This window comes from Leptopilina heterotoma, unplaced genomic scaffold (genome assembly GCF_015476425.1).
Source record: "Leptopilina heterotoma isolate Lh14 unplaced genomic scaffold, ASM1547642v1 Lhet_6, whole genome shotgun sequence".
Taxonomy (NCBI): Eukaryota; Metazoa; Arthropoda; class Insecta; order Hymenoptera; family Figitidae; genus Leptopilina; species Leptopilina heterotoma.
This window is the reverse complement of record NW_025111137.1, coordinates 436,336-448,373: the sequence shown is the minus strand read 5'-3', so window position 1 is coordinate 448,373 and position 12,038 is coordinate 436,336. Positions and strand designations below refer to the sequence as shown.

The window sequence follows — 12,038 nt, the reverse complement described above, 5'->3', positions numbered from 1 at the left end:
GACTTTAATGAAACCTTCGCGCCAGTGACACGCATGGGATCAATTCGACTCGTGATGGCAGTAGCTGTGGAAACCGGACTCATCGTTCATCAAATCGACATAGCGACGGCTTTTTTAAACGGAGTTATTGAAGAAGATATCTATATGGAGTTACCTGAAATGTTCAAGGAATTGCTGCCAAAAATTGCAGCAGACGAGCAAGGAAATTCTTTGAAAATGTTAAGTGAAATTCAGAAAGGAAACAAAGTGTGCAAGTTAAAAAAGGCGATATACGGGCTCAAACAAGCGGGACGACAGTGGCACCAGAAACTTATGGAAGTTTTCAAAGAGCTTGGTTTGAAACCAATAAGTGCTGATTGTTGTGTTTATATTTCAACGCGAGAACAAGACTGTTTAATTGTAGTGACTTATGTTGATGACATGTTATTGGCATCGAGAAATTTAAACTGGATATCGGAATTCAAACAAGAACTACGAAATTATTTTGAAATCAAAGACTTGGGAAAAGTGACAAGATGTTTGGGTATGGAGTTCAAACAAACAGAAGACAGCATTGAAATTTCGCAAAAGGTCTACATTCGAGAAATTCTTAAAAAATTCGACATGACAGATTCGAAACCAGTCTCGACACCAATTTCTCTTGGGACAAAATTGGTAAAATCAGAAGGATGTGACAGTGATAATTTTCCATTTCGAGAATTGCTTGGAGCTTTGATGTACTTGGGAGTTTCAACAAGGCCTGACATCGCGTACAGTGTGAATTGGTTGAGTCAATTCAACCATTCTTTCGGTAAGGAGCATTGGATCGCAGCAAAACGAATCCTGCGATATCTTCGAGGAACAATGGATTTAGGTTTAAAATTCCAGAGGACAGGAGAACCGCCAAAGGGTTTTGTTGATGCTGACTGGGGAAATTGCCCCGTGGATGGTAGGTCTTACACTGGATATGTGTTTACATTGGCAAATGCTTCAATTTCGTGGGAAGCCAGAAAGCAGCGGACAGTGGCCTTGTCGAGTACCGAGGCTGAGTATATGGGGATGTCAGAGGCGGCTAAAGAAGCTATTTTCTTGAAGAATTTTCTGAAAGAATTACATTTTCAAGTTTCTGGCGGAATAAAAGTTTTCAACGATAATCAGGGAGCACTTCAACTCGCCAAAAATCCAGTTTTTCACAACCGGACCAAACATATATCCCTGAGGCATCATTTTGTACGAGAAGCAGTTAAAAATAAATTCATCGATTTGGAGTACATGCAAACGAGTGACATGATAGCTGACGTCTTAACAAAGGGCTTACCTGGACCTCTTCATCGAAAGTGCATTGATGGACTTGGACTTGTGCAAATAGAGTGAAAGTGTCAATTTTTTTTATTTTTATTTTAAGTTCAAGAAGGGAACGTAATTTTTCGATTGAGGGGAAGTGTTAAGTTTTTTATATAAACGCGCCAATATGGACAATCTCAAATCACGTGACATCAGTTGTTTCCGCTTTTAGACACTAGCGTCATAGACGCCCTTTTTCAGTTCAGTCGTTGTACAATAACGCTTGTAGAGAGATCTTCTTGTCGTGTAATAAAATCATTTTTCACCTATGTTTCATATAATCGTGTGTTTCTTGTGTTCATTTTTATAACCTGTCGAACTTTAAATCTAAATTCATAACAGTTTTATAGCTATACAAAATTGAAAAGTGTCCGACTACTGTAGAGTGGCCGACTACTGTCTGGTTTACCCTATTTTTTCTATGGGGTTCATATATCTTGAAACTCAAATTTAATTCTAAATATTTTTAACAAAGGTATAAACAATTTTTGTTAACAAATTATTTACTTACAATAACTGAAGGTAAATTGCTGGTATTCGCATTACTGTCACATAGAAATGACATAGCAAAAAGGATATTAAAAGTAAAAACTATTTTTATTATATTCAATTGTTGTTAAAATGTAATTTGTTACAACAATTGAGGATCTGGAACGGATAACTGCCTGCTACGCAGGACTGGTATGGTCCCTTTCAACCATGCGTAGCAGGCAGTTATTCGTTCCAGGCACTCAATTGTTTATAATAAATTTATTGAAAAATATTAATAGGTGAATTAAAATTTCAAGATTCATTAATCCTATAGAAAAAAATAGTAACCTAAAAGAAAAAACGAAATTTTTACATGATTACTTCCCAATGGGAAATGCCAGTGTAGTGCCGATGTTCACCACTGGCTTAGTACTCAGACGATTGTTCGGCGAAGTCTAGCCGAGCCTCGACAATTAGTGCTGGCGCAGTACAGAATTTTTGTATCGCTAAAGCTTTGACAAGCCACGGCGGCAAGTGCTGGCTGAGTATAGAAAAATTGTTCACAACGCTCTTTGCCAACATTGCTTTTTTGACATAAACTTGACAAAAATTATAAAAAAAGTTTATGAATGTTCATAAATATAAATTTATTGAAAAAATTAATATTTTACTTTTCAGTTGTTCATTTTTTATTTTTAATAAATTTAATCATAATAATTTAACATAATTGTCTAACTTTGTAAATAATAAATTATTTAAACAAATTAAAATTATAAACAAAATTTAAACTTTAATCTCAATAATAATTTGGTTCCTATTAAAATACTATTATACTTCTTACTATGAATAAAAAATTAATAAAAAATTACCACGTAATTTCAGAATTACGTAAAATGTTAAATGCAATAAGTAAAGTAATTTAATTTAATTATTAAAAAGGCCGTAGCAGTATAAGCATGTAAAAAGTGCCCCCTCTTGGATTGGGTCCATATTTAGAGAATAATTTTGACCTATTATGAGACTTATTTTCACCAAGTTTCAACTCGAAAAAAAATTTTGCTTTTGAGTTATACAATTTTTTTGAAAAATTCAAAAAAATTCAAAAATTTTTTTTCTCTCCAAAATGGCTGAACCGATTTTCATGAAACAATTTTTTTGTACAATACAATATAAACAGTTGATAAAAAAAATTGTCGACCAAATTCAAACAAAAAAAGTCAGTATAAAGTCAGTAAAAAAAAAAAATTTTTTTAATTTTTTTAAAAAAACATTTTTTTTATTGAAATTTTTTTTGCACCACCGCCATTTTTTTTTACATAAGATAATAGTCATTTCAAAAGTAACATATATTTTTTGTAAGATGTTTGAAAGGGTACTTCATACTTTAAAAAATAAAAAACCAATTTTTGGCCCCTAAATAGTACATATATGTAGGTACTATTTATTTATATTTACTATTTATTTATTTTATTTAGGGGCCAAAAATTGGTTTTTTATTTTTTAAAGTATGAAGTACCCTTTCAATCTTGCAAAAAATATATGTTACTTTTGAAATGACTATTATCTTATGTAAAAAAAATGGCGGTGGTGCAAAAAAAATTTCAATAAAAAAAAATGTTTTTTTAAAAAAATTTAAAAAAATATTTTTTTTTTTACTGACTTTATACTGACTTTTTTTGTTTGAATTTGGTCGACAATTTTTTTTATCAACTGTTTATATTGTATTGTACAAAAAAATTGTTTCATGAAAATCGGTTCAGCCATTTTGGAGGGAAAAAAAATTTTTGAATTTTTTTGAATTTTTCAAAAAAATTGTATAACTCAAAAGCAAAATTTTTTTTCGAGTTGAAACTTGGTGAAAATAAGTCTCATAATAGGTCAAAATTATTCTCTAAATATGGACCCAATCCAAGAGGGGGCACTTTTTACATGCTTATACTGCTACGGACTTTAGTTTAATTTATTTTATTTCAATTTATTATTTCTAATGTATCCCTATTATTTTCTCATCTTTGACTCAATAATTATATGTCTGAATGATACTGAGATATTAATACTTTACTGTACACATGTGTCGTTAGCATAGTGGTTAGAGCGTTAGTCTGTAAGTCCGTAGGTCGTAGGTTCGATTCCCCTCGTCAGCAATTTCGTTTATTTTCATAGGTTTGCGATATTTCTAGATTCCAATCGTTAGGTACTAAAAAATGAAAATCTTATGCACACTTACTGTAATTGTTTATTATTTAATTTTTAAATGTTATAAACAATTTTTTTATACTTCATTTACTATATCCATTGTTAGTCTCCATCTTTAATACAATTTCTTTAAGAAGAGAAATATTTTATGAATAATAACTATTTAATAATATTATTTACCATTTTGTTGTTAAATTATTTATAATTATTAATTTACGACTAATTAATAACAATATACGGCATTTATTGCGGCAATATTCTCAGCCAGCACTGGTCCAGTGCTGCGCCAGCGCTGTCTGGCAGCACTGGCAGGCAGTACTTCGCCAGCGTTAGACAGCGTTATCATCCCAGAGTTATGCCAGTGCTGTCTGTCAGCGTAGCTGCCAGTACTGCCAGTGCTGGCACAGTACTCCGCCAGTTATAAATTTCCCATTGGGATTGTTTATAAAGTTGTTAAATAATTTTTTTCAGCTTCAATTGTTGTCAATTCTTAATTTGTTTATAAAATTGTTTATAACATTGTTAAATAATAATGTTAAACAATTTTTATCCTCAACATTCATTGCAACTATCAAAATAAGAGCGATATGTAAACAAACAAATTTTTTTCATTATTTGTAACTTTAAAAAAACAATTTGTTTATAAAAATTATTTAAAATATTGTTAAATTAGTCATAGTGATAAAATTTTATCACAAATGTTATTTGTATACTAATTTTAGTCATTTATGTGGTGAGAAAATGTGCCTAGAATTTATTTTTCTGCATATTCAAAATTTTAGATATTTTATCGGCCACCCAATGGGAAATGCCAGTGTAGTGCCGATGTTCACCACTGGCTTAGTACTCAGACGATTGTTCGGCGTAGTCTAGCCGAGCCTCGACAATTAGTGCTGGCGCAGTACAGAATTTTTGTTTCGCCAAAGCTTGGACAAGCCACGGCGGCAAGTGCTGGCTGAGTATAGAAAAATTGTTCACGACGCTCTTTGCCAACATTGCTTTTTTGACATAAACTTGAAAAAAATTATAAAAAAAGTTTATAAATGTTTATAAATATAAATTTATTGAAAAAAATTAATATTTTACTTTTCAGTTGTTCATTTTTTATTCTTATTAAATTTAATAATAACAATTTAACACAGTTGTCTAATTTTGTAAATAATAAATTATTTAAACAAATTAAAATTATAAACAAAATTTAAACTATAATCTTAATAATAATTTGGTTCCTATTAAAATACTATTATACTTCTTACTATGAATAAAAAATTATTAAAAAATTACCACGTAATTTAAGAATTACGTAAAATGTTAAATGCAATAAGTAAAGTAATTTAATTTTTAAAAATTTAGTTTAATTTATTTTATTTCAATTTATTATTTCTAACGTATCCCTATTTTTTTCTCATCTTTGACTCAATAATTGTATGTCTGAATGATACTGAGATATTAATACTTTTCTGTACACATGTGTCGTTAGCATAGTGGTTAGAGCGTTAGTCTGTTAGTCCGTAGGTCGTAGGTTCGATTCCCCTCGTCAGCAATTTTGTTTATTTTCATAGGTTTGCGATATTTCTAGATTCCAATCGTTAGGTACTAAAATATGAAAGTCTAATGCACACTTACTGTAATTGTTTATTATTTAATTTTTAAATGTTATAAACAATTTTTTTCTACTTTATTTACTATATCCATTGTTAGTCTCCATCTTTAATACAATTTCTTTGAGAAGAGAAATATTTTATGAATAATAACTATTTATTAATATTATTTACCATTTTGTTGTTAAATTATTTATAATTATTAATTTACGACTAGTTAATAACAATACGGCATTTATTGCGGCAATATTCTCAGCCAGCACTGGTCCAGTGCTGTGCCAGCGCTGTCTGGCAGCACTGACAGACAGTACTTCGGCAGCGCCAGACGGCGTTATCATCCCAGTGCCATGCCAGTGCTGGCTCTCAGCCTTGCCGCCAGTGCTGCCAGTGCTGGCGCAGTACTACGCCAGTTGTAAATTTCCCATTGGGCATTTATGAGCCGCCATTTTGAATTTTGAAAAAATTAAAATTTCTAGCAATGCCTAAGTGAAAGGTCATACATTTTGGACACAATATTTTGTCAGTCCAAATTTTTAGTTTTTAAAAATATTTTTTGGCATTGATAGTATACTGAGCTCCGAGTTACTATTATAATATATTATTGGCAATTGAATTAGAATTTTATCAACGTCAAAATATGAAATAAGTATCCCATATTATACTTGTTTTAAACAGTATTAAAATGTCTACTTAAAATATTTATTGATAAGAGTAATAAATTTAGAATATTTGTTAATAAGATGAGTAATGAATTCAGATTATTCGCTAATGAGAGTGATAAATTTGACAAATATTGCATTATTTTAAATAGAAATTTCATTAGTAGGTAAAAAATGAATATAGCGAGAATTGTAAAAATTAAACTGAAATATTTAAATAAATACGAGATAAAAGTAAAAGATTAACGCTAAATTCTCGCAAGAACTTGACTTTTATTTACCCTTAAATATTTGAGCCACAATGTCGTTTGTTAAGTGCAAGAGGTACAAAGGAGTTTCCTTGACATACTGCATCCGGCTGATTACTCCAAATCAACAATTTATACATGAAACACATTTTTCTTTCTCTCTGAAATAAAATAAAATAATTTTATTTTCAAATGAAAAATTATATTTACGTATTATTATAACAATAAAGATATTTTTTTTAATGTTTTAAATGTAAATGTTAATAAAAAATTGAAGAGTTAACATTAATTAATATTTATATACTAATTTATAATTTTTATTATATTAATTTATAATTCTTCCCCTTTTGATAAAAAAACTGTAATAAATAAATGTATTTGTTGTTATTAAAAAGTGGAACAGAATTTTAATTGTAAAGCGGTTTTCAGTTTGTGTATTATAATTTAAGGTGATTCCCCTTTAAAAACATTTAAAATTCTACTATTTTTCATCTTAGTTTTTAGAAAAAAAATTATACAAATAAAATTTGAATGCAAAAATATGAAAATAAATCAAAATAGTAAATTAAGAAAACGAAATTCTCTCTGTACATTTTTAAAAAATTACAATTAATGCGAAATATTCAGCCGGCGTCACGGTCGATGCAAGCTACGCTTTGCAAAGAAAATTACATTTAAAAAAATTTCAAAACAATTCATTTCTGTATCTAATGAAGTAAATTTTCTTTTCTTGTAAAATGACATGCGTTAAAATCATGCAAAATTATAATAATTCAGAAAAAAAATATTTTTAGGAGCTAATATTATTAAAATCATACCAGGTCGAAAATAATCACTCCGATTCTGGTCTTCAGTGGTTTTAGCGCCACTGAAAATTATCAGCGGATTATTGTAGAAGCATTGGAGCAATTCTGAAATTCATTCTGTCGGTATTGAAGTAAAATTTTGTCCTTTCACTCACGGATAAGAAGCAGGGAGAAGATGTACAAGTTACTACTGATATTATAGAAAACTTTATTAATTCTTTGGCGCTTATAATTTTAAAGTTTAAAATTTTTTTTATATTTTTCTTCCTATTTAATTTGGCATAATTTTATTTGACCTGAATATTGATTGGTATACATCTTTATTGACCTAAATTTTGTTTGACGTATAAGTCTCAATTGGCTTTAGTCTTATTTGGCATAAATTTTGTTTGGCATAAGTCTTTATTGACCTAAATTTTGTTGGATATAAATCTTTACTGACCTGAATTTTTTTTAAGTAAATGTCAATTGATCTAAATTTTGTTTGGCATAAATCTCAATTGACCTAAATTGTTTGCATTGATTTCAATTTTGTTTGACATAAATCTTAACTGATTTTAGTTTCGATTCACATAAATCTCACTGGATTAAATTTTTGTTTAACTTTAAACTCACTTGACCTAAACAATTGACATGAATCTCACTTAAATCCTTTTTTGTTTGACAGTAGATATCTCTATTGATTCAATTATTGTTTTTTTTTAAACTTCCTTGTCCTTATTTTTGTCATGAAATCCTTATATATAATATAAATATATAATAAAAAAAAAATGACAAAAATTATACCACACATTAATCACATTTAGCTTAATTTCTAATTTATTTTTACATAAAATTAGTTACATTGATATTAATTAAGAGTTACAATATTCTTTAAAACTGAATTATATAGGTAAAAAGAGATTTATGTCAGATAAGTAGATATAAGATTTATGTTAAGTATGATTTTTGTTTTGCATTTTGTATTTATTGCAGTCAAGAATTATATGTTAATAGAGATTCATGCCTAACTAGAATTAGGTCAAAAGTGATTTATATCGATTTACTTATTATGACCTGATTAAAACCAGATCAAGGTAGATTTATGCCAAATATAATTGTAGTCAAATAAGATTTATGTCATGAGAATTACAACAAAAGAGATTTATGTCAAAAAAGGATTATATCGAAAGAGACATAAGTCGAATTAGAATCAGGTCAAAAGAGATTTATGTAAAGTGAATTTTATTATTTTATCTAATATGATTTATGTCACGTATGATTTTTGTCAAAAGAAATTTATGTTCATCAAAAATTACATTAAAAGAGATTTATGTAGAACAAGAATTTCACAAAAAGAGATTTATGTATAGGGTGATTTTTTCAATTATAATAAGATTAATAAAAAGTGTAATTTTTGTAAAATATCAGATTAATGTCAGGCAAAAATTACATTTTAAGAGATTTATTTCGAATTACAATAATTAAGTCAAAAGAGATTTATGTAAAGTGTAATATTTCTATTACATTAAAAGAGATTTAAGTCGAACCACAATTTCACAAAAAGAGATTTATTTAAAGGGTGATTTTTCTCAAATGAGATTAATGTAAAGTGTGATTTTTGTAAAATCAGATTAATGTCAGGCAAAAATTTCGAGGCGCATGCTTATTCCCGAAATCTTTTTTGACCAAATAGTTATTTGATATAAAACTACTTAACTTAAAATCCACATAATATGAACACTATTTGTCATAAATTTCATTGAACACAAAAACCATTTATCATAAATATCATTTGTTATAGAATACATTTAACAGAAATATTATGTTACATAAAACTCAGATAACTTAATTCCCATTTGACATAAAAATTTATTATATGTAACATATATAAATTTCTTTTGACATAAAATTCATTTAACGTAAATTTTATTTGTTCTAAAATTCATTTAACATAAAATTCATTTGACATCAATTTCATTTGGCATAAATGTCATTTAACGTAATTCTCATTTGACACAAAATCCATTTGACATAAATATCATTAGACATAAAATTCGCTTGACATAAATTTCATTTGACGTGAATATCATTTAACATAATTATTATTTAACATAAAATTAAATTGATATAAATTTCATTTGGCATAAACGCCATTTAACATAACTCTCATTTGACATAAAATTTACTTGGCATAAATTTCATTTGGTAGAAATCAAATTTAACATAATTCTCATTTGACATAAAGTTCACTTGATATAAATTTCATTTGACGGATAAGTCATTTCACATAATTCTCATTTGACATAAAATTCAGTTGTCATAGATTTAATTTTACATAAAGATCATTTGACATGAAAATATAGGCGCGAATTTCAAAATTGGCGAATCACAATGTTGTTGATAATATCTAATTGTTTACTTTTAAAATTCGCGCCGATATTTTTATGTAAAATGTAATTTGTGTAAAATGATTTTTATGTCAAATAAGAATTTTGTTGAATTACTTTTATGTCAAATCTAATATATGTCAAATAACTTATGGCAAATGAGAATTATGTTAAATGTCTTTTATGTCAAATGAACTTTATGTAAAATGAAATTTATGTTAAATGAGAATTATATTAAATGACATTTATATCAAATGAAATTTATGTCAAGTGAAATTTATGTCAAATGAAATTTATGACAAATGAATTTTAGGACAAAATAAAATTTATTAAATGTATATTATGTCAAATGACGTATATGTTAAACTAATTTTACCTTAAATTAATTTTATGTCAAATAAACTTATGTCAATTGAAGTATATGTCAAGTGATTTTTATGTGAAATAAAATTCAAGTCAATATTGTATTTTTACGTTAAATGGAAATTATGCTAAATGATTTTTATATCAAATAAAATATATGTTAAATTAATTCTATGTCAAATGACATATATGTTATATGAATTTTATGTCTAATTGAATATATATCAAATGGATATCATATTAAATGCCATTTATGCAATATAAATTGTATGTTTAATGAAATGTATGTCAAATAAATTTTACATTAAATGTTTTTAATACCAAATAGTAGAGATGTGCAAAAAGCTCGAGGCTCGATCGAGCTTTTCATTTTTCGAGCCGAGCCAAGCCGAGCCTAATCAGTTCGAGCCGAGCCGAGCTGTGCAAAAAGCTCGAATAATTTCGAACACTCGAATTTTTTCAAGTACTCGAATGTTTCGAGTACTCGAGTGCATTCGAGTACTCGAATTTTTTCGAGCTCTTAAGTAAATTCGAGTTCTAGAGAAAAATCATATAATTTTCGCATATATAATTAGCAAATTGAAATACACTTTGAAATTGAAGATTTATTGACTTTAATTCGCATAAATTCGAAATTTTCTATACTTATTAATAGTTTTTTTTGTCACTTAAAAGCTCGAATCCATTCGAGTAGTCGATTTTACTCGAGTACTCGAATTTACCCGAGTACTCGAAAATTTCGAGTACTTGATACATCGAGCCGGCTTGTGCTCGGCTTGGCTCGGCTCGGAAATTCGAGCTTTTTGCACATCTCTACCAAATAAATTTTTTGTCAAATGAAATTTATGGTAAATGGTTTTATGTCAAATGGCTATTATGTCAAATAAGATTTCGGGAATAGTCATGCGTCTCAAAATTTCATTATAAGAGATTTATTTCGAATTACAATTAAGTCAAAAGAGATTTATGTAAAGTATAATATTTCTATAATTTGACATTTATTAGACGAAAAATAAATTTGCACTAAACAAAATGTATAGATTAATAGTGATTTATGTCAATTATATGAATTAGGTCGAGATTTATACAATGATTTCTGTTATAAACCATAATACTAAAATTATGTTTTTTTATAAATAAAAATGTATTTACAGAATCAAGCAACTGAATTCTATTTTGAATTCAATTTAAGTTGATAATTTAAATTGAATAAAAATTTCTTTTCATCATTTCTTGACCTATTTTTATTTTTCAACCCTTCTCGTCGTGGGTTTATGTTTACATTGAAGGTTGCATGCATTTGAGTAATTACTTGAAACGCGCCTTTGTGTCGCGACAAGTTTGCCAAGTAAAGTCTCGGAATGTTCTTTTGGAGGCATCGATTATTCTTCCTTATTTCCCTTAAGTATCTGACAATTCAATAAATTTATTTGAAAACGCAGAACTAAATAAAGCAAATCAGACTTAAGTAACTTTCTCGTCTTTCATAAAATTCTCACGCTATGAACTATTTCCTATTTAACGCAGTGTTTCCAGCTAGTAAATATTATGAAAGCAAAAAAAAGTTCTATTTTTTTCAATTTTTCCATCAAATAATTATTAAGAAAGTGAAAAAAAATTGTTTGTTGTCTGGAACGACATAAATTAAAACTTTAAGAATAGTTTTTGTAATTTTAAACTTGATGTGATTCAGCGTTATTCTAGAGATCGCAGACGCGCGCAGCATTGTTAAGAGTGGGGATAACGCGTCGACCAATTAGTATCAGATTATCCCCACTCCTTATGCATTGCGCGCGCTTTTTACTCCGTGCATGAATTTTACAAACTCAGATGCTTATTTTGAAATACGTTGAGAAATTATTTATTATAATGAAAAAACATTTTATTGCGATAGTTGGCGCAGCCTAAAATTATTTAAGAAGATTAATAAAAGAAGAAAAATATAAAAAATAAATTAATATAATAAAAAAATGTGTAGAAAAAAATGAATTGTACAAAGTAA

At 28.0% G+C, this 12,038-nt stretch overlaps 1 protein-coding gene across 1 annotated transcript in view; it reads right to left on the bottom strand.

The window, feature by feature from the left end:
• Nucleotides 1-7,390, bottom strand: part of LOC122509137 (acyl-CoA Delta-9 desaturase-like) — a 39,072-nt gene extending 31,682 nt beyond the window's left edge. The window contains exons 1-2 of the mRNA XM_043622944.1: nt 7,317-7,390; nt 6,532-6,659 (exon numbers count right to left, since the gene is read on the bottom strand). The gene's annotated coding sequence lies outside the window, so the exon portion shown is untranslated. The remainder of the gene's footprint in view (nt 1-6,531; nt 6,660-7,316) is intronic.
• Nucleotides 7,391-12,038: the final 4,648 nt, after the last annotated feature.